The following is a 24,067-nucleotide window of genomic DNA, read 5'->3' as shown; positions in this document are numbered from 1 at the left end:
GGTTGGTTCTAATGAGAACTTGGTAGAACTCTTCCATACTCTTGAACAAATCTTCTTGCTTACTTCAACCCTTACATTTTTGTTGGTACCCAATATGGACCCAGTTTTTAATTTTTCAATTTTTGGTCTCGAACCTCTTTGAATCAAGGTTCAAAGTGGTTCGAAGAGGTTCAAGTGGTTTGAAGTAGTTTTATTTCCCCCTGTAGGTTCAAATGATTTTGATAGCTCAAGAAGTCAAGTACAAAGTTTGAGTTCAAAGCTCATTAATCCAGTGCAGATGGTGTAGAGATTATTATATTTTAGGTGTAGATGGCTCCATAGAAAATTTCACTAGGATCATCAAGTTCATGTTTCAAATTTCATTAACCCAATCATCACCTATAATATTCAAGCTCAAATTTGAAGCTCAAAGGTTGTGGTTTGAAGATGTGAATTGGTTTGAGAGTTTAGCTTCAAAGTTTAGAGCTAGGTTTTGAGTTCCATATGCAGATCGCTTCTCTAAAGTGCAAGTTCAGATGTAATTGAGAAACATGCAAACACAAGGGATGAAGTTGTGATTAGCAAGCCAGATTGATCACATAGCTTAAGTTCCTCAGCCTCAACATAAGAGAATCCTAAATTTCTAAACTCAAGTAGGTTCAAGGTTTATTTCAAGTTCCAAAAACTCTAAATCACCAATCCAAGGTTCAAATGTAAAGGTGCAGATTTTCAAGGGTCAACTCAAGGCATGGATCTATTATAAGATAGATCATTCTCTTAAAAGGTAGATCTTAATGTGAGAGTTTGAAGGCTCCAAATTGATAATCAGGCTGATGGTATAATAAGTCCCATGAAAATATCATGACCATATCATGATAAAATACAGCTTGATCAAATGCTTCACACTAATTCTAACATGATCAAATTTAGTGTGAAGAAGAATGCCAGGTATCAGCTTAAGGGTGTCAAAATGAGAAGATGAGTCTTTCTATAATGATGTTCCAGCCATGTATGAGATCACCTTTTCAATCCATCAAAAGGACTTTTACATAACAATAGCCAAAGAAAGGGGTCAGGTTTTGATTCTTGCATGGTTTTTAAGTGAAACTTCATTGAAAATAGAGGATGTCGTGAATCTTGGGGAGCCTGATATGTTGCTTAGAGATGTCCACATTTTGTGCCTATGTCAAAAAGAAACATTTTTGTTAACCCCAATCAAATTGGAGGCTCGATCTCAAACTCTCCAAACGTTTCTCAATTCACAAGCAATTCCATCACCACGAGCTCCAAAGGGTAATTCATCAATAGTGTCGATGAAAGAAGGATTCCAGAGAAGGGTCTGATGGAATGCCTTCGATAAGATATAGACCATTTGCTAGAATTTTGATTCCTACATGATAGATATCAGGTTATTAGTAAGTATGCATGCAAGGTGATCATAAACAATCTTTTAAAAGGTTGATTGTTGAAGCAATAATGATTTGGCTATTAAAAAACAGGGGTCTCAAATTCCTCCAAGCACCGTGCCTCCCTTTCATCAATAAGGTTGAAGGCGACATTCTTTCCTTGCCTTTCGATGAAGGACATCAAAATTTGGTGGAGGAATGGAGGATCAGATTCTGTTGATTCTCATTTGCAGAAACACGGGCCTCTTGAGGAAAGTTGGTGTTATCGGGTTCCCTTTGGCTCAATGCAATGGCCACATAACCATGAAGGATGACCTTGTAAAACCGTGGCAAATTTGAAAAAGCTGATGATGTATGGATTTGTTTGGCAAAATGTCAATGTCAAAGTAATGGATGCCAAGTCAAGTGTAGACGAGTATAATGAAGCTAAGTTACAAGGTCTGGGAGAGAATAAACAAGGAGAATCGAGATTGAATGTTTGGCTTGTGATTCATATTTTTGGATATAAGGAACCATTGTAGATGCTGAGCCTTCATCCAATTCATTACCATGCGGCCCAAGAGCTCAAGTTTTATTGGTGATCTGGTCTCAATTTATGATAATGGTTTTTGTGGACACTCAAAAGCTGATTGTTTCTTGAGAGAGGACAAACTCCAATGGACACCGCGTGGTCTTGATTAGAGAATAAGCTACGCATGGTAAGAATGTAAAAGAAAAACCAAGTCCAAACTTGAAGATGGGAAGCAACATCGACAATTAGACCACAAGTCAATCAAAGACACGGGATCAACTATTCTACACTCATATGATCAACATAGAAATACCTGTATCCATAATGGCCATGAGATGGAAGCCTGATTCATGTAGATGAGATTAAAGGAATATACTCTGCACAATATGCAGATTAAAGAGCACATTTTGTGCTTTTCAAGGCTTTAGTGTTACAGGTCATAGATTATTATAAAATTAAGTCATTTCCATATGCCTAGGGCAGATACCTTTAAAAATTTGGGATTGGAACTAGTCATGAGAATATTCTAATAAGTAAACATGAGGAAGCTTCTAGGGAAGATAGGATTCGAAAGAAATTAGTTATTCAAACTGATCACAGAAAGGAAAGGGGATTTTAGTTCTCCGAATGCTATTTAATGGAGGAGATCAAACCAAATGGGGTTCTAGTTTTTCCCAAATTTTCCAGTTCTTCGAGAAAGAAAGAGTAGACTTTGGGGCTGTAGGAAAGCAAAGCTTGTATTTTTTTGAACTGTGTGTTAGGGAGAGGAAGAAATTTTGATTTTTAAATGTAATACAAGGGAGGAATTTATGTTTTCTTCTAGATAGTGATTTAGATGCAAATGTGTAATAGGATCCTTGTTATCATTTTACGCTTTAGAGAAGGAAGATTTGGAAGATGATTCTACATCAAAACCTAGAGTTTGGGAAGTTCTCTTTCCACTAATTATGATCTTTGTATCATTTTTAGTTTTCTCTAAATGCATTTTAATGTCGATGTTCCCTGGATATGTTTTGACTTCAAGATATCTTTAAAGCTTTGTTCCTTCACTTTCTCAAGAGGATGGAAGACATATTCCTTGATTTCATTCTCTTTGTAATGTAGCATTCTAGTAGATGAACTAGATGTGTCATTTACTGTTTATTTCCTTTCAATCAGATTAGTTTTTCTGCATCTATTTCATGTTTACAGATAGGGGTTTGTATACCTTTTGTGCTTTCTAGTTAAAAGCATCCATATTCATAGTTTTGTGAATTTATTGTAGATCATATACGGGGAGCTGTACATGGATAAATTTAGAGGGCATTACGCTTTCCAATAGTAAAGTGACCCAACTATTAGTGCATTTTCAGCCTTCCTACTTGGGCTTTTGAGGTTAATTCATATTTATTTCTTTGGAAGAAAATCTATTTACTAACAATTTTATTCAACAGACCAAGCTCATAACTCATGGGAATGAATTATCACTTTAATTTAAGTATCATCAGATCCCATCTAGTTATTTTATCATTTTCTATTTTGTTCCAATTGGATCTCCTGCCACCAAATCTTCATGTGACCCTTTAGTTTGGCCTTTACAAACTTGACCCTATTCGGATCTTCAATATCTTCATATTCAAAGTAATCTTCCAATTCATTGATTCAATCGATCAATTCCTCTAGGTTGATATTTTCCAAAAATGTGGGAACATCAAACTTAGGTCTTTTTCTAATCTTGGAAATAGCCTTAAAATATTTTTGTCTCTAGGTTAAGAACTTCATCTACCACCACGTGATCAACATTTCCTTCTTCTTGTCTTTCTTCCTCACTTTCATCATCTCCTACACCAAGATTCATTCCTTTATGCATTTGTTCTTACAATGATTGCATTTTCCTCTAGAGGGCTTTAAAACCCTCAAGTGTAACACCTATGACTCTCCCACCATGCTCTCTTCATGGAGGCATCTTTGGGCTTTCGCTGAAATCCTAGTGCAAACTACCTCACAGTCACTGGTTTGTCTACATGCACAGCCAAACCATGGTCTTGGTGCAACTACATCATAGTCAGAGATCTGTTAACACACTCATGAACTCCTTCTCTAATACTATTTGATGAAGGGTGCTCCCCTTAATACCACAAACACATAACATAAACAAATAAATAACAACAATTTATGATAACAAAATATGGACTTTTGATTATCATTGCAAATACAGAATTATATAACTTTGAAATATAATATGCAAACCCACATGGGTAGCTTCCTTTCAATAATTTTCAACACAAAGCTATGAACTATCACCCAGAGTTGTCCTAGGCAATCTATAGGCATTTCTTAAATAGGCAATTTTATGTTTCCCAAGAAGGTTCTAGACACTCAAACTTAATACCTAGGGCTGACAGACCCTAACAACACATATAGAATTGGCTAAATACACCTTTGACATTTATTTTGGAAGATTTGGTTGGCCCAAAATTGGAAGGCCATAACTTTTAAACTATTGCTCTAATTTTCTATTCTAACCCATTTTCAGATTCCTCAACTTCTGATCAATAGGCTTAGATTTGTGCAAGTTCCCATGCATCGAGTTTCTAGGCCTCATCTAGGCATGTTTAGGCCTTCAAAACTGAGCCCAAAGTTTTTTGTACCAAAAAATTATACCAAAGATCCACAATAACTTCAATGATACTTATGATATGGCATTAAGCCTCAACTAGCAGGCTGATATGACTGAGATGAACCTCCACCTCTAAAATTGGGATATTTTGAGCTCGTATAGCTGAAGAAGATGAAGCGAAAGCCTCCATAGATAGCAACTCTACATTAAGAGAGTCCTTATTCAAATAACTTAAATGCAATATTTTTGGTTGATGCAAGATTACTCTTACACCCAAGATGTTGCTACATCATGAAGGAAGAGATCATTGATCCAGTTGTTATCTATTATGACAACATTAGTGCTACAAACATATCAAATAATTATGTGATGCACATAAAGATTATGTATATTTCTATCAATTGTCATACGTTAGAGAGCTAGTTCAAGACAAAGAAGTGAGATTGGAGTATGTAAACACTAAGGAATAGATAGCTAATATTTTCACTAAAGCATTACCTAAGGATGCTCATGAATATCTAAGAGTTAAATTAGGGGTGATTCCCCTAAACAATTCTACTTAAGCTAACATAGAGCTCTACATCAAATGTGTAGATAATAATATTTTACAAGTTGATCTCGACAGTCCTACTTTAGGAGTTTTCAAAGTAGTAGTAAAGAAAGGAAGAATGGTGTACCAGTCATATACAGATGATAGAGGAAAACTCAATATTGACATGAAGATATCTACATGATCAAGATGCATGAGATAGATAAAGTGTCTTTGGCATTTTTTTCAAAGAGAGAAAAGATATAATTCAGTTATCAAGACTTGAAAATAAGAAGGGGTAGAATATTGAAATAATTACCTATGTAGTTATTAGAAAAATGGAGATTGTATCTTGTGTGAGGTGCATGGATGATAATCAAAATGAAACTAAGGATATTAATGAAGATCTTATACTAAACACAAAAGGAGTTTTCTCAATGTAGTACATGTTTTGGATTGCATGGTAACTAGAGGTGTTGTCATCAATACCAAATAAGGAGATTGTTGGAAACTACAATTTGAACTATTTTTATATTGTCATTGATGTCAAATCTTATTGGTGAGATGATTTTCTATCTTATTTGAGTGTCATGTGTGTGTGTGTGTGTGTGTGTGTGTGTGTGTGTGTGTGTGTGTGTGTGAGATTGATGGAGAAGAAAGGTTGAGTTATGAGAAGAAACTACAATAGATAGTTGATTAGTTAGACTTCAACAAGATAAAGTGATTGTTTAATCATTGATCGAGGTGGATTTAGAAAGGCCTAAGCATTTATAATCTCATAATCTCTCAAATTTAGCAGCATGTGAAGAGCTCAAAAAATGAACCCAATGCAACTTGAACAAGCGAAGAAGGAGCCTGTATGTGAAAGTTATACTTGGTTAGAGTTTTGGTCAATAGGCATAATGGTGGCTAGGGAAAAGGGTGAAATTCGACCATCTCAAAAGTGGTGAACAATGGATTTCAAATTAAAGAGTCTATCAAGAGCTTTCCAATGATGTTCATTTTATCAAAAATGGAGGTCATATGAGAAAGTTATGACAACTTGAAGTTTGCAAGATAAAAGGTAATTTTGATGACATCATAAATCTAGTCACCATGCTGATGTGGGAAAAAAATATCCCCCTAAGTTTACTAACCACTACACCAATTTTTATTAGAAATAAAATGGTGGACATTTACTTTATTTCACAAAATCCATTTTTGTGGGATCCCAAAAAAAATTATGGGATTTGAAAGAAAATCTCCTCGAATTTAGAAAACAAACAAAATTTAAACAAATAATTAAAACAATATCCTAAACTTATCCGTCCAAAAGGATTTGTTTATTTCATATGGCTTATAATTTATAAGAGCCAAAAGGCGGTTTTCATATAGTTTTATATTTGTTAATTTGTTATGGTAAACTAGGGAAATGGTTATTATATGGTTATTTGGTTTTAGACCAAATATGAATAATTTTTATTTATAAAAGGGGAGTTACTCTCCTTTAGAAGACAATCAGAGTTTGGGAACTAGTTAGTCCTTAGGTAAAAAATTGTCTTGAAGAATTTTTGGAGAGAGAATTCTTGTAAAGGAATGAATAAGTTTTCCTTTTGAGAGATTGTAAGTATGAAGACGTTGTGTATTATCTTCAAGTGCATAGAAGAAACTGTGAATGCTCGAAGCTTGGATTTTTTAATGAAGTGTTTTTCTTGGCAGAATTAATAAAGTGATCCCCCAATTGAGAAGCAGACCTGGAGACATAGTCCTGCCCGGATAAACTCCATATCAAATTGTTTGTGTCACTTTATTATATTTCTAATTCTCTCATTCATTTAAGTTTATGTTATTATTATTCTCTTTTATGTACATTAAACACATTATTAAATTAAGTGTTTAAGCTTTAATCTTCTTATAATTTCAACAGTTTAAAGTGCATACCACACAATTACTTCCTAGATCAAGGATTAAATCTGTATTTTGGATTAAAGTTATAAAACTTGTAAATCCTAGTTTATAGATCAAGTTGGTATCAGAGCCTATTTTGCAAATAAATTTCAAGTGGTGAATGTTAACCAAGTTGAAGTTGAAACAAGGAGAAGGTGAACTTGTAGAGTTCAATCCAAAGATTAGGAAAAGAAGAACTTTTTTCATGAGTCATGGCATCTAAATAAAATATTTCCAAGTTTGATGTGGAAGCCTTCCATAGAGCTTTTGTGGAGTTGAAAGATTTGGTAGACAATCTTCTTCAAGAAAGGCATGAATGACAGTTGAGAAAGGCAGACAAGGCTATGAAGAAAGAAGAAGCTAAATCTTTGTCAAAAGATGACACAGACAAAGGAGTAGGAGGTGGTAGTGACCCTCTTGAACCTCCATCCCCATCTTCTTCATCTTACTCCTCCTCTCCTTCTTCTAAGTTGTTTACTTCTTCTAAAAAGAAACATGTGAAGGCACCTTTCTTAAAACTTGATGTGAAGTTTGAGTTGTCTGGATATAGTGGTAAATTGGATGTAGAAAAACTAGATAATTGGCTTAAGTAGATTGAAGTGTACTATAGGGTTCAAAATATTTTGGATGATTCTATTGATCTCAGATTGGTTTTGACAAGTGAGTGTCAACACACTTAAGACATTTATTTAGTTTATGTCGAACTAGTAATGCATGTCAAGTACAAAATGTAAATATTAGACCATGTCGAGTTGCAATGAGTGTCAAGTCACTCAAGTGCCGAGCAGATAGACCATGCTGAGTGATTCAAGTGTCGAGTGAACAGTAAATGTCAAGTAGTTTAGGTGCCAAGTCAGAATAGTGTATGATGAGCATCAAAGACTTCATATGTGAAGTGACATAGATTGAACATATTTGTTTGTTACGAAACAAACAACTATGTAAACCATTTTTCAGCCAACCTAAGGATAGATTTTGATCTTTTGGAGATAAGGAAAAATCTATATGCAGATTCCCTAAGCAATTACATGTAGCCAATCAAAACATGGGAAGGTTTAAGCGAAAAAATGGATGAATCTTAGTCATAGATTCATACCTAACAATAAGCCACCTAAGTCTTCTTAAGGAGGATGAAGCCCTAAATTTTTAATGATGTTGAGAGTATTGCAAAGAAGTGAATGATTGAATTGGAGTGAACAAGACAATTTGCAGAGCATTCAAGGTGACTTAGTAGTAAGAGTGAATTGCAGAGTCAATTAAGTGAAGAATAGAGGATAGAGGATATAGCATTGATACATCAAATCATGAAGAATCAACCAAAGATTGGATAGAGATGATATGTTATCAGGCAAGCAAGTGCCAACCGCAAGATCTATGCTAAGACATTTTGATAGGTGATTTCAATTAAATCTCTTAACAGAGTAGTCCTAACAGGCTGTATGAAATCCTTTAATAGGGTGCTTACTTAATTGTAAGTTGAGGTCCTCTAACTAGGCACACTTTTAATAAGGTGTTGAAATCTTCTAACAAGGTGGCACTTTATAGCCTTTGTAAGCCTTTAACAGGGCAGGCCTTTCATAGGGTAGACCATGATTCATGGTCAAACCATTGTAACCTTAATTGGATACACTTTATTGATGCAGTAGTGAAGATTTGTGGGTGTCATTCCCACCCTAGTTTTATCTTCTCATTTGGAGGGTTTCTAGGTAATCATATCTGGTGTTAAGTGTGTGTATTTAATTACATGTTTACATGATTGATGCACATGCTTTATATGTTATTTCAATTTATTATGCATGTGATGTATGAAAGGTGAAATTTTTATGGGTCCAAGTTTAAATTCTCGATTCACACCCCCACCCCCTCCCATCAGAAGTTTACTCCTTTCCCACTTGTAATTCCAACAATTGGTATCAGAGCTTTGTTCTCTGAAAGAGAAGCTTTGCAGCTTAGAGGAAAGATCTTGAAATGGAAGTCTACAAATTGGGAAAGATTGTTGAGAACTAGGAGATTGAAATACATCTTATACTACATCAATTGAATGAAGCTAGAGATGCTTTAAAGAGTTCCTTAAAGAGAAGGAAAGAAATTTCCATTGCAAAGAATGACACACTATACAAAGAGATAGACACCACCAAGCTATTTGCAGATGGTAACTCCAGTGAATTTGATGCAGCAGTTGCAGATCTGATGGAGAAGAATAGAATCCAACCTAAAGAAATCAAAAATCTCAAGTTGGAGCAAAAATCATAAGCTATATTGCTATGTGAGGTGACTAAAAAAAAGAAAAAAGCCATCGAAGACAAAGCCATGATTGAAGAAGATAAAAGAATTATGGCAAACAGATTGAAGGAAAAGTCAACAGAGCTAACCAAGATCTCCAACATGTAATTGGATACTCTAAGTCAAATGATGAATGCCAACTATGAACTGAATGTCAAGGACATTGAGATAACCACATTGAAGTTTTAGAATGTACAACTACAAAATGACCTAAAAAGAGAAAAGGAATTTGCTAAAAATTTCAACAAGCCAAATGAAGCCATCGAATACTTTGAGAAATTACTAAGATCCCTTAGATCTAACAAAGATACATCATTAGAAAGATCATTTAAAGCCAGACCCATTTACTCCAAACAAAGTGTTCATATCAAAGAAATTGAGGAATCCATTACCTCAATAGCCAATGGGAAGTCACCAGGACTTGATGGTCTACCAGTTGAATTTTATAAGGCCAATAAAGAATGGATCTCTGTTGAATTACTTGAACTTTATGATTATGCATTTGAAAGTGGCACTATCTGAGAGAATACTAATAGAGGTTTTGTTAAGCTTTTTCCAAAGTCAAGACATCTCTCTATGGTTAAAAATTAGAGACTTATAAAATTTCTTAATATATCCTATAAGATTATTGCAAAAATCTAGGCTAGAAGAATTTTAGATATTCTTAAAAATATTAGTTCCGAAAATCAAACTAGTTTTATAAAAGTAAGACATGTCCTTGATAACCTTTTCACTAGTTGGGAGGCTATGCACTAGGCTAAAAGTAATGATCAAGATGTCTCTATGGTGTTGTTGGATTTTGAAAAGGCCTATGACAAAATTTAATGGAGCTTCGTGGTTGAAATGTTAAGGGCATTTGGTTTTCCTCGATACTTTTGCCCTAGGGTCAATATTCTCTTCAAGGACTCCAATATTGTCATTGATGTCAATGGTGTGTTGTCTAATCCTATCTACCTAGACAAATCCATAAGATTAGGATGCCCCTTGGTCCCTAATTTTTTTTATTGTTGTTGATGCATTTTCATATATTCTTAAGAGCACCCATCTTGGTGAACTGGTTAAAGGTTTAACCCTGCCTAACAATGATTATCTCCTTATTGAGCAATTTTTTGACGATACTCCATTGTTTGTAGAGATGAATGAGAATAATTTTAAAAACATATTGGATAGACTCCAACTATTTTGCTTAACCTTAGGGGCTAAAATTTCTCCCATGAAATCTATTGTTCTTGGTTAAATAGATACCCCTCCTGACTAGCTCAATAACAAAGGGTGGAAATGGAAAGGACCTAATGAGATGGTGAGATATCTAGGAATCCCTTTTGCCTTAAACCCTTCTACAAAAGAGATGTGGAACTTGATATTAAAAAATATAGAGAAAAATCATATTAAGTGGAAAACACATATGTTATCTATTGTAGGGAGGGCTCAAATTATACAAAAAGTCCTTTCTTTTCATGCAGTCTATTACTCCTCAGCTTGGATGCTAGATAATTATCAATCTAATAAGCTAGAAAAAATCTTGAGAGACTTTTTGTGGTTTTATGGCATGGGAAATAATAAAAAGACACTGTGTAAAATGGGATTTGTGTTGTTCTCCAAAATCCATGGGAGGGCTCGAGCTAAAAATTTAAAAATCACAAGACCTAGCTCTTGTCTCCAAATGGATTATAAAGGTTTTTAAATGGGAATGAACCATGGAAAATTCTTGTCAAAAATAATATTACAAAATCCTCTATCAAAAAAGGCAAAGATTGGTATAATACTCCCATGCTTGATATTATTTTTGGAGACTTTAATTTAAAAAAATTTGGTTCTAAATTTTTTTCTTCCATTTGGAAAGCCTAGTCCCATGTTAGATCTTTGGTTTGCAATAGACCTGTTGTGGGAAAAAATCCTTAATATGTTGTGATGGATAGATCTATTTGGTGGGGCATTAGATTTAATAGAAAACCTCTTGCTCTAAGTCAATATTTCTCTACTAAAAGATGGCATAACATGATATATCTATTATTCAAGATACTATAGTTGACAGGCATTTGGGGGCTTGGGAGGTAATTTGCAAGAAGTTTAATATTCCAAAATCTCAAAAAAAAACCTATACTCTTATCTAGAAGGCAATAGGTAAGTTCTTTCCTAGTAATATTCTCAGCTCTGAATAGTGGCTTGACCAAATCAAGTGGATAGATGGTAGCAGTTTTAAGAATTGATCTTGTAAATGGATATACAATATGCTTAATTATAATGAAGACATCATTAATAGAATAAGACTTGTTTGGGGTTTCAAATGGGATATTTCTAGATGGGACTTTGTGTTTGATTTGTTTTGGCATTCACCTGTAGAGCTCGAACTAGTTTACTTTAGATGGTTGCTCATCCTTAAGAAGCTTATTGTTGGATCTGTCCTCTCATCTTGTGATGTTCAACCTATTATTTACCCTTTGTGTAATTTTCAAGAAACTGTCAAACACCTTTTTTTTTAATGTGTTTTTTCTATTAAACTTTGGTCAATGTTTTGGTCACCCCATCAAGTGGTATTGTAAAATGGTCTTTCTTAGCAAGAAATTCTTGTTGGCTTTGTTGCAAAATTTAACTCCAAATTGAATAGATTTTGTTTTTTTCTTACAACTAAGATCATGTGGACCATTTGGAAAAATAGAATGAGGAGATTTTCCAAAATAGCACACAGGACCTTATTGAGTTTAAATTTAAACTCACACATTTCTCTTTTGTATTTCTCTTTTGTTTCTCAGGTTGCAATGGTCATTGAAGTGCCAAAGGGAAGATTTACAAATTTACTCAAAGAAGGGGACATGATCATTTTCAAAAGAGAAATCCAAAACTACATGAAGGTGGATGTTGAACAGCTGCCCACAAATAAAGATGATACAGATGCTCAAGAAAACCATAATTATATTGACATTGAGGCAGGCCAAAACTTTTATAATCAAGGTGGAAACGAGAGACAAGGGGAACAAATGAACCAGAATTATATTGACATTGAGTTTGGGCAGAGTATTGACAATCATGGTGGAAATGAGAGACAAGGGGATCAAATGAATTTTTTTGCTCTTAATCCAATAGAGTTGACTAGTGAGGTCAATCCTTAGGACACCATCGGCTTGGATCAATTCAATAGTGACAGAAGTAATCCTGATGACCCAAATATCATGATCAATTAGCACAAGAATTATACCATTCAAAATGAATGGAACTTTGAGTAATAAAGATGATCTTCTCTTCTTGTCCTTATGTATTGTTGAAAAAAAGGTTTTTTGGTGTTGTATATTTTAATGCTCTCATTGTCTACCTGTTGTTATATCTTGGTTGACTCTTCTCCCTGTTGTATTTTCTCATGTTCTCAAACTATTCTAATAGAAGAAAAAAATGTTTCAAATTTTATTTAAAATAAGTTATAATTAGTATTAATTAAGTTTAGATTTAGATTTAATTAAATTTCAATTGTAATTTAATTATATTAAATTTAGTTATTTAATAATTGAAATTAATAGAATTTTTAATGTGGTCATTATTTAATCTTTCTATAACTAGTTTTTTTTTATAAATATTGTCAAATATGAATTTGTAACAAAGTGCATCATCTTCGAAAAGATTATTGTGTTCAAATCATTTTGTAGCTCATTTTGAAAATGTAGACATTTAAACTATGAACATAAATTGTATCCTTATGGTTGAACTTAGCTTGGAAATTTATTCAAGAGAGGAAATTTTTATAAACAAAAACTAGAACTTTACCCAAATTGAACCTTATGAAATTATATCAAAAACTAAAATGGTTGAATAGCTTCATTTATTTTAAAAGAATATTGAGATGTTATGTTTTTATCCTGTGATGGGTTTTAAGGAGACCTAGTAGTTTGGCCAAATATGTATGTTTACCAGAGGCTTGGGAAGTGGTCGTTCTTATGATGTTGTTATGTGTTGTTGTTTAGTCATGATTATTTCATTCCCAAATAATGTGCTATATTCACATGTTCCTGTGATGAGATCCAGTTCTTCTTTGTAAGCTCATGTGTTGTGATTTGCATGATATTAACTTTGAGGTTTTGATCATTTATGTATTGTTGCTTTCCAGTTGCTTGTGTAGGACTGAGGTGAACATTGTGGCTTTATGAGATATAATTTTATGAGCTTAGGGTATCTTATCTATATTTATGTCAAGAAGTGGCTTGCAATGGAAGTCAAAGCCCTAAAAAGGTTGCCTGAGTAACCTATTATAAGTTGTATTAATAAGTGATAATATTTCATTTATGGGGTTGAAATGAATTAACAAGAGTTAGTGTGTTACCTTTTACATGCCTTGAGTGCTAGTATAGGCTAGGATGGGAGTGGAAAGGATACTTGGTTGTGACTCATTAGGGGGCTGGAGTCCAATGAGAATGCCAAGATAACCTTAGAGTTGACTCATGCAATGACACTTGCCTATATGCATTTAGGTTTCCCACATGTCTTCATTTGCCTCTGGGATTAGATGCTACCTTGTGTTCTTAGTACCTTTAAGCTAGATTGCTCTCTGTCATGTCCCCTTTTCAAATAATTAAAAATAATAATCTTTGCTAAGGCAGGCAGGCCCAAAAAGGTGAAGTTTCGAAAAAAGGGGATAATATTTGGAAGCTAATTGACTAATAAATGAAAATTATTATTAAAATATGTTTTATTAACCCCTCTTGGACGTGAGTTAGGGTTATGCCCTCTTTTAAGGGGTTTGGAGGCATTTTGGGCTGATTCCAGAACTTGATTTTTGCGCATTGCTTTGTTGTTCTTCAGAGGCTACCAAACCTGTGGAGAAGGAGACCCAAGAACAGGAGTTTGCAAGTTTTCAGGAAGGCTAAGGATGGGAGTTTGAAGCCATTCCATGTGCATGCTCATGCAGAGTTTGCCTTTGCGCTGAATAGTGCAGATTTGTGGGTTTTTGGGTGTGTTTTTTGTAAGAGTTTGGTGTTTCCAGTTGAGTATTTCATATCAATTTGGGTTGCTGCTGTATTTCAGACTTTTAGATGTTAAAATAGAGCTGAATATATGTATTTTTTCATGATTATACTTTTTTGATAGATTATTAGTGTTTTTGTGGTGTTTCCAAGCTATTCTATGTTGTTTTCGGGAGCCCGATGAGCTTTGTTTTATCCTCCATTTGGGAGCTGTTGTGTAAATGTTATACAAATCTGGAAATTTCATTTTGTAGTCTGTTATTCTGCTAAAATTTCTATAAAAAATGTCCACTTTCAGATTTATTAATGCTATGTGAAGCTGTGAAGTTTTTGGCACTATTTTCGGCATACCCGATTTGGGGTTTATTGAGAAATTGGTGGATCTTTGAAATATTGGTTGTTTGATCTTAAAGATCTAATTAGAGGCTTTAAATATCATAAAAAATTAGTAAAGGGACATTTCACTCTCAGGGTTATGAGACCTAGTTTCTTGATATGAATTTTGGATTTGATATATGTTTGGACGTGAGATTATTTCCTCAGCACGATGGTAGCGGGGTCACTTAGGTTCCACAAGGTCGGGTGGTAGTGATTCTTTTTCCATTGAAATCTGACAGCTAGACACTGATGCTAGATGTACCTTTGATGCAGATGTTCCATTCCTTATACCTAATTATTATTAATGTATATTCATACTCGGATGTTTTGTACTTCATTTGTTTAGATCATGGGGAATAATGTATCTTATTATGATAGATATATTCTTTTAGCATTTCATATCTTGCAACATGTGCAGTGGATGAGTATGCACATTTTGTAGTGGATGAGTATGTACCTTTTGTAGTGGACAGAGATTACTTTAGTAGTGAATCTTCACCATTTGGTGATCCCATCTCATGGGTCAATCATCATTTGGAAAATAGGCATGCAATGTAGGTCAATCGCGTCGCCAGATATTTATTAGATTTGGGTCCAACACCCGTGGTAGTCACCCATTAGTTATCACATCATTGGTCAAAATATCGATCCAATTGCCAATGCAATATACATTTTGGATACATTTATTTTAAACATTTTTCCATCCTTTGCATGTTGTTTCTTATTGGCCCACGTTCTTTTGCCATTACTACAACTAAAAAAAATTCATTGGGTTGGGCATCGCCTACCATTTTCCTAATGTGTGCTAACCACCAGCCCCATTTGGCCAATTGTTTCCTATTGTGGGCTTGCATAGGAAGGTGCATTTCACCTACATTTGACATTCTCACTTGTTAATCTCGCGTAATTTTCCAACCTAGATTGGACTATAAGATATTATTATTCTACACAATTCACACTTTTATGGTCTAGAGACTGGCATTTCTTATTGTTGCTAAAGTTTCAGAGTGCTGAGTGCATTGCCCATTGACTCATGGAGCATGGTTTTCATAAAAGGCGAGTGATTTTTAATTTATTTTTTATATTGACAGTGGTACTAGTATAGTGGTACTGGTTTTTTTTTTAGTTTTACTATCCAGTGTCCACTGGTGACACCATGACTAGACATCTCACGTGCTAAGATAGCCTATAGGTTTGCAAATTATATTGGGTAATACCATAGACTATAGTACCGTAGCAATAGTACCCTTTTTTTGAGAATGAAACATATTATAGTTATTATATGTAGTCTTCTACTGTCACTAGTCACAATCTTTGACTTGTCACTATTTAAGTCTTTTGTTCAACAACTAAGTTGATTTATTTTTTGTAGCCTTTATTGGCTTGCAATGTCAAACAAGAGGGGTAACAAGGGTTTCGATAGGATCCCTGAAAGCCAAGAGAGGTCACCATTAGCAAAATGCAAAACCATATCAGCATATTTTTGTGGTGGAAATGTTGGCAACCTACAAGATTCACAAGTTAGATCTCCAATGCTTATTGAAAAAGGAGATTCATCACAAGCTGGAGAATCGAACCGTATTGAAGAAGTTCAAGCTGGTAAACTTGATATCTCAGTCGAGGATGAAATTGAACACAATTTGGAGGCACTTTCTCTGAGTAGGGAGTCACAAACTGATATTATAGAGTTAGAGTTGGTTCCGGACTAGTCGGGTGAGAAAACCAAAAGTGATTCCATAAATCATGTTCATGCACAAAAGGGGAAAAGAAAATTGGAATCAAAGAAAGATCGATCTCACTAGGATCTGTCCAAAAGGAATTTTCAATTAGAATGGGTGGAAATGTACTAGTTCATTGAACCAGTGGTGAATCCAATTGATGGTGAGCCTCCTATAGAATGCAAATGTAAGATTTGCACAGAGATAACAAATAAGGAGAAGAGGTTGCAACTTAAACTTGATACCATAGAAAAGCATGTTAGTAAAGTTTACAAAAAGGAAACTATAGATGGAGTTCAAAAATCTGTGCTAACTTGGAAAACAAAGGATAATCGTCTGCATATCAAGAATGTTGAAATATATGAGTTACACTAGCAATTATGGGAGAATCATTCTACAATAAAAGGTTCCATTGAAGATTTCATTAGGAAAGCAATGGAAGTGAAAAATATGCAAAAAATAGTTCAATTAAGTGTGGTCTTTTATATTTTGAGTAGAGGACATTCTATGATGGACTACCCTTCAATTACTACCTTATTGTGCTTTTCCAAAATTCAAAACTATCCAAACAATCACTAGTCATTAAACAATGCAGGGGAATGGGCTAGATGTCTTGCACAGGTTGAAAAAGAAGATATGAAGGAAAAAGTAAAGCACTCAAATTGTAGTGCGACAGCTAAAAATTTATATGATTTATTAAAGAGTACTCTAATTGAATGTGGAGGTTTGGATAACATGGAGAATGCCAAAAATTTGGTGTGTGTTGGAGCGGATGGAGCTTCAATTATGCAAGGTCATGGATTTATTCCTATGTCATGGATTTGTTACTCTAATTGAATGTGGAGGTTTGGATAAGATGGAGATTGCCAAAAAGTTGGTGTGTTTTGGAGCGGATGGAGCTTCAGTTATGCAAGGTCATGGATTTATTCCTATGTGATGGATTTGTCATGGAGCTTCAATTTTGCACATGTCTTTATTCCTATGTCATGGATTTGTTAAATTATTAAATTAGACTTAATAAAACTTATATATGTGATTCAATGTTGTGGAACCCTTGAGAAATGTATATGTTATTGTTTTTCTTATGTATGTATGTCATGTGTATTTGAGTTATTGCTTCTGCATTAATATCTCTTGTATGTTTTAATCCTTCAAAAAAATTTGTTTAGCAAAATTAGTGTCATTATAGATTAATTTATATCAGGTTCCCTAGTGAGGCATTACATCACCAAACATAGACATCTCAAATTATTTGCTCATTTGATCAGCAAATTATTTGCACAAGAAATCATTACAGCCAAATATTATATCATCAACAAATATCTCGGCTATTAGACCCTTATTTTTAGCTCCACTTCTCAAGCACAGGTTATTGTTCTCAGTTGTTCTAACGAATCCAATCTTAATCAAATGTGAATGCAATATTTCATATCATGCTCTCAATGCTTGCTTCAAACCATACAATGTCTTATTTAGTTTGCATGTTAATGCAGTAGGATCTCTAATAGAATAAAATGTATTTTAGACTATAATAGAATATGTAACTTGCTCTTAGATTTGTGTGATTTAGATCTTCAATTCAGAACAGTGCTTTCATGCTTGAAGAATCTTCTACTTGAAAGATAATATATAGTTGTTCTTCAATAATCTACAAGAGGAATAGATCTTTGGGATTGCATATATGACTTGTGATTGATATATGATAAGTCTTACTGATGCTATAATATATATCCAATGAAGAGTTACATCCCCATAGGGGCATGACTCTACATGATCAAAGGCCAAATACAATCATGACACCACGTTGACATAACTACTGAATTATCTTTAACAAAACAATATTATTCAAGATCGGTGGTAGTATTTTATCTTTCCTGATACAAACCATATAACAATGCATTATACCCGATGTGAAATTGGTGATAGAGAATGTTTAATAACAAGTGAAGCCCAATATGAGTTGAAGGCAGTGATATTAATTTCATATACATGTGTGTGTGTGTGTGTGTGCGTGCGTGCGTGCGTGCACATACGTGTATATACATATATATAGGTATATATGTTTGTCTAATATAACCACATAATCATATTTAATTTGTTTAGTATTACTTCGACAGAAGCTATATTTCAACACTCCCTCTTAGCAAGGGAGAAGTAATAGATTCCTCAATAGATACAAGAATACAAAATATATGTATATAACACATTATCTAACTTTTAACACTCTGAAATAGTGACTAGTCAAATAATTAAAATCACAATACTATGAACAATATCATAACATGTATTATGATCTCTAATTGTCCGAAACAATATCTAGAATAATCGTAATGCATTCGTTATCAATGACTTCTAGCATAACTAGAACAAACATCATGATAACAGGCCTATCATTTGCAAGATCATCACCTTACAAAGGATTACCTTCTAAATATATATGTCCATGAAAGATTATCACCTTTCATTACATATTTGATGCAACTAAACAAACATAGAAGCATAAGCACACATAAATTGAAAATTTAAATTCAATATCTGATATTACAACTTAATCATACCAAGCTTTCCTCTGAAGTATTCTGACTTCACTTTAGCAAGAGACTTGGTAAAGATATCTAATGTTTTCTCATTAGTACTGATGTACTCCAATTTAATAACACCTCAATCCACCATATTTCTAATATAGTGAGAAGGAATTTCAATATGCTTAGAACAATTGTGGAAAATTGGATTAGCTAAAAGCTTGATACAACTCTAATTATCACAATGAATCACAGTGTGCTTCAAAGGCCTTTTTAAAAAATCAACTAGCGACTTTCATAACCATACAGCTTCTCTGGCTCCCAAAGAAGAGGCAATGTATTATGATTCAGTAGAGTTTAATGCAACTGAGGATTATTTTCTACTAAACCAAGAAATCATTCCAGATCCAAGACTGAAGCAACATCCAAAAGTACTCTTAAGTTCAGTAGAGTTGCCTACCCAATCATAATCTAAATATCTGTGAAGATTGATGTTTACTTGATCATATCTAATTCCCATGCCAATAGTTCCTTTTAGATATCTCGAGATGTATTTAGCTGCATGTAGATGTATCTTCTTTGGTGCATATATAAACTGGCTTAGGGTGTTAGTAGCATAACATATATCAAGACAACTATTCACCAAATACATTAAGGATCCAATAATCTACCTATAGTAAGTAGGATCCATAGATTCAGATTTGATCATATCATCCTTCAACTTGTGTAGGTTGACTTCCATAGGAGTAGTAGTTGGTTTACATTCCACCATTCCAAATTTTAAAAAAATATCAACAGTATATTTTTCCTGGTTTAGAAAAATGTAGTTACCCTTTTTCTAGACTTCCAGTCCTAGGAAGTAGTGAAGAAGACCTAGATATTTCCTATCAAACTCTGTTGTAAGTTCTTTTTTGTACTTCTTTATAAGATGTTCTTCACCTGTTATCAATAAATCATCAACATATAATACAAGAATAATTATGTCATCACCATCTAGATCTTGAAGTATAAGTTAGGATCAACTTCATTTTTAGAATACCCTAACTTTGTTAGATAGTTGTCTATTATTTCATACCATGCTTTAGGAGTTTGTTTAAGACCAGATAGTGCTTTTTTTAACTTACACATATGAGATTTTTTTCATGAGTGTAGAACCCTTCTGATTGTTCAATATAAACCTCTTCTTCAATTTCACCATTTAGGAATGTTATTTTAACATCTGTTTGATGTTGTGATAGCCAAGATAGCCCTAACTGAAGTGTATCTAGCAACTAGAGCAAATGTTTCTTCATAATCGATACCTTTTTTCTGTGAGAAACCTTGTGCTACAAATTTGGCTTTGTACTTTTCAATGCTATCATTATGTGTAAGCTTGATTTTGAATAACCGCTTAGAAGAAATAACAAATTTATTTTTAGGTCTAGGTACAACATCTCATACATCATTTTTTAGTATAGAATTATATTCTTCAATCATTATTTCTTTCAAAGGTTTCCTTGAGAATGCTTCTTCAACATTTGAAGGTTTTGTTTTGATAAGTTTAGCTAATAATGCTACATAACATGACTGGTTTCTTGATCTCTTACTTTCTTGAGTTACTTCATTAGGTTCAACATGATTATCTTCTATCATTTTCCTAGCCAAAAGTGTCCTCTTTTTATAGTTAACATTTACAGTATCCTCGGGATTTGATGTAGTGGTAGAAAAAGGTTCGGTATCATTCTCCCTCTCAATTTCTACTGAGTGATTTTCATCTATTTCAGTGACAGGTTTTGTAAGTGATTCATCACTTTTTTAAGAAAGATTAAAGGAAATATCTTCTTCAAAATTCACATCTCTATTAATCTTAATTATTCATTGAATTGGGACAAAATTCTTGTAGCCTTTGGTTGTTTCACTATATCCAATAAGTATCTCCTTCTTCCCAGATGGTTCTAATTTTGTTCTTTCTTTTTTATGAATGTGAATATAAATAGGACACCCAAATATTCTTAGGTGACTTAGATCTAGTTTGATACCTGTAAATACTTCTTCAAGAGTGGTGTTTTCTAATACTAAGTGTGGACATCTATTTTGAATGTAAACTACAGTGTTAGATGCTCCAGTCTAGAAAGAAGTATGAAGGTTTTGATTGTGCATCATTGCTCTGGATGATTCAACAATTGATCTATTTTTACATGTTGCATTATGTTGAGGATTGTATGATATAGAAAAATCCCTCTTAATCCCAATAGTAATGCAAAAGTATTTGAAATTTTCAAAAGTGTAATCACCTCCATTGTTTGACCTTAGTATTTTTATTTTCTGTCCTTACTAGTTTTCAGCTAGAGCTTTGAATTCCTAGTATTTTTATTTTCTGTCCTTACTAGTTTTCAGCTAGAGCTTTGAATTCCTTGAATTTTGATAATACTTCAATTGATTCCTTTTGTTTTGGGAAGTAGATCCAAGTTCTTCTAGAATAGTCATCAAGAAAAATTACATAATATAGACACCCATTTAGAGAAGGTACAAACATAGGACCACAAAGGTCAGTGTGGATAAGTTCAAGAATAGATTTTAATTTGTGAACACTTTAAGGAAATGATTGCTTAGTTTTTTTGCCTAGGGCACATCCTTTGCAAATGCTTAAGCAGTCGGTTTTGAGACTAGGTAATCCTTTTACAATTTTTCCTATAGATGATAATGCACGGTAGTGAAAGTGACCTAGCCTCCTATGCCAAATTTTGGAAGAATTTTAGGTTTCATGACTTAGGGATAAATTTTGATTATTACAAATTTTATATAGACTTTTGTCTCTAAACCCAATAGATATAGCTTTTGTATTGTTAGAGTTCTTTGGCCTAGATAGAACTTTGTCTTCTTGAAAGGTGAATCTAAAACCTTGGTTAGCAAGACTAGAGATAGAGACCAAATTCCTTTTTATACCATGGACATATAAAACATTTTTAAATTGAAGAGTAATACCTAAATTTAGGTGGATTAAGCAAGACCCAATACCTTTGATTCGATGAGTAGAATTGTCTCCAATAGTTATTCTTTTGAGGAGTATTCAAAGAAGCTTTCAAATTTGTTTCTAAAACCTATTATATGCCGAGATGCTCCACTATCTATAATCAATGTATTTTTGCTTGAATTTAATTCACTTAAAAGAGCTAAATAAAATGCAAAGTTTTATTTTTCCTCTTTCTCTTCTTTGACTTCTACTAAGGCTACTTGAATTCTTTTTCATTCAAGGTAGAAGTTGTGTGAATGACCAATTTTTTCACATTTAAAACATTTTACTTTTGACCAATCTCATTTCTTATATGGTTTGTCAAATTCCTTCTTATTAGGTTTGAATTTTATTTTCTTGTTTGAATTTGCATGCAGGGCTTGGATACTATGCCCTTAATATTAGAGTATATAGGGTTATGAATTGTCAACTTGTGGCTATCTTAATCTTTAATTAAGTCATGTTATCATTATTATATTATTATTTAGGTAGGTAGGTTGGACTAAGTATTATGTAGGGTTGTGCCTATTCAACCTAAGCATAATTAAGTATATATAGGAGGTTGTGAGTCTTATTTCAACATCATATTGTGAAGTGTGTTCTCATTGGAGATATTTGGAGGTTGCCCCCTTGAAGTGGCCTACTAATTTAAGTTATTATCAAGTATCTATATAATTTTTCATATTATTTCTTCTATTGTGCAAGTTATTTCATTACAAGTGGTATTAGAGCATGATCTTGGCACTATAGAGGCAAGATTTTTTCTCAACATTGGGGCGATTTGGGGAAGAGCATAAATTTTAGATTTTAGAAAAAAATTCAAATATTTTTAAGAGGGATTTTGAACACCATATCAAAGAAGCTATAGTCCAAAATTTAGAGGAATTGGAGCAAATTTGAGAAAATTATTGCAGAATTACTATTTCTACACAATTTATTGAGATCTTCATATCTCTCACATCCTATCAAATTAGAGTATAACTTGTATTGGGTTTTTGAATACATATTAGAGGAGCATAAATTTAAAATCTTGGAGAAATTGAAAAAAAAAAAAAAAAAAGCAAGATATTGCAAAATTAGGAAAATTCTCTCTCAAGGCAACAAATTTGCTAATTTTTTTGAGATTTTTTTCAAGTAAGGCTATCTTGGCCCTAGTAAGTTATAGTAAAATATAAATAAATCAGAGAATTTACATTTCATTTGTGTGATTTATTTCAAAAATATTGGTTTCCATCATGACGGGGCCTTCAACAAGAAGCAAAATGAATGTTGCCACACCGGGAAATCCTCTAATCAAGATTGGGAAGCAATAGAGGACAATAATCCAATGAGGAACTTACTAAGTTCAAGGAAGAGGTTAAGAGGGATATGTGTGACCTACGTGGAGATATATCAAATATATGAAACATGTTAAGCACCTATATGAATGAAACAAGGAAGGAGCTCTCAAGCAATCAAGTTGAAACCTTCAAGTTGACTAATATTGGCACAAATTTTATTAATCCTATGGGATCTAGGAATTTTTTACCAATGCACAAATTTGATGGCAAGGATCCTCTAACATGGATAAATAAAATGGAGAATTTTTTTGAAGTACATCAAATCCCATATGGACAATAGGTCATGATGGCTTCCTTATATCTAGAACCAGATCAATTCATTTGGTATTGTTGGCTTTGCACTCATAGGAGGAAAAAGGGTCTCACTGTGTCATGGTCAATTTTTATAGAAGAACTCCAAGCACAATATAGCAATAGTGTGATAGAAAACTTCTTTAGCCAACTTGCTAAGCTTTAACAAATGGGATCAGTTAAGGATTATATTCAAAAATTCCAAAATCTATCCTTAAGAGAGGATACAATTATAGAGGAGAACTTGAATGATTTATTCTTGGGTGGTTTCAAGGATCACATTCAACATGACGTATGCATATTTTGTCCCAGCTCAGTAAATGAGTCTTTTATATTGGCATGCAAGGTAGAGGAGAAGTTCTTGATTCCTAGAAAGCAAAGGGCTAACGTGATAAGAGAAAAAGGTTATTCAACACCTTCTCTTCCTCAACCTACTAGGTTGACTCCACAACAAATTGAGGAGAAAAGAGAAAAAAGGTTGTGTTTCAATTGTGATAGAAAATATAGTCGAGGACATAAATTTAGTGAAAAGAAATTGTTCTATATTGAAGGTCCAAGTAAGGATGAAGAGGATGAGCCCATATTAGAGGAGGATAGGGAGTTAGGTAAAGAATCACATTATTCTCAACCAATCATTTCTTGTC

Source organism: Cupressus sempervirens, chromosome 2 (genome assembly GCF_028749045.1).
Source record: "Cupressus sempervirens isolate cs-2001-9-10 chromosome 2, ASM2874904v1, whole genome shotgun sequence".
NCBI classification, from domain to species: domain Eukaryota; kingdom Viridiplantae; phylum Streptophyta; class Pinopsida; order Cupressales; family Cupressaceae; genus Cupressus; species Cupressus sempervirens.
This window is presented reverse-complemented; position numbering follows the sequence as displayed.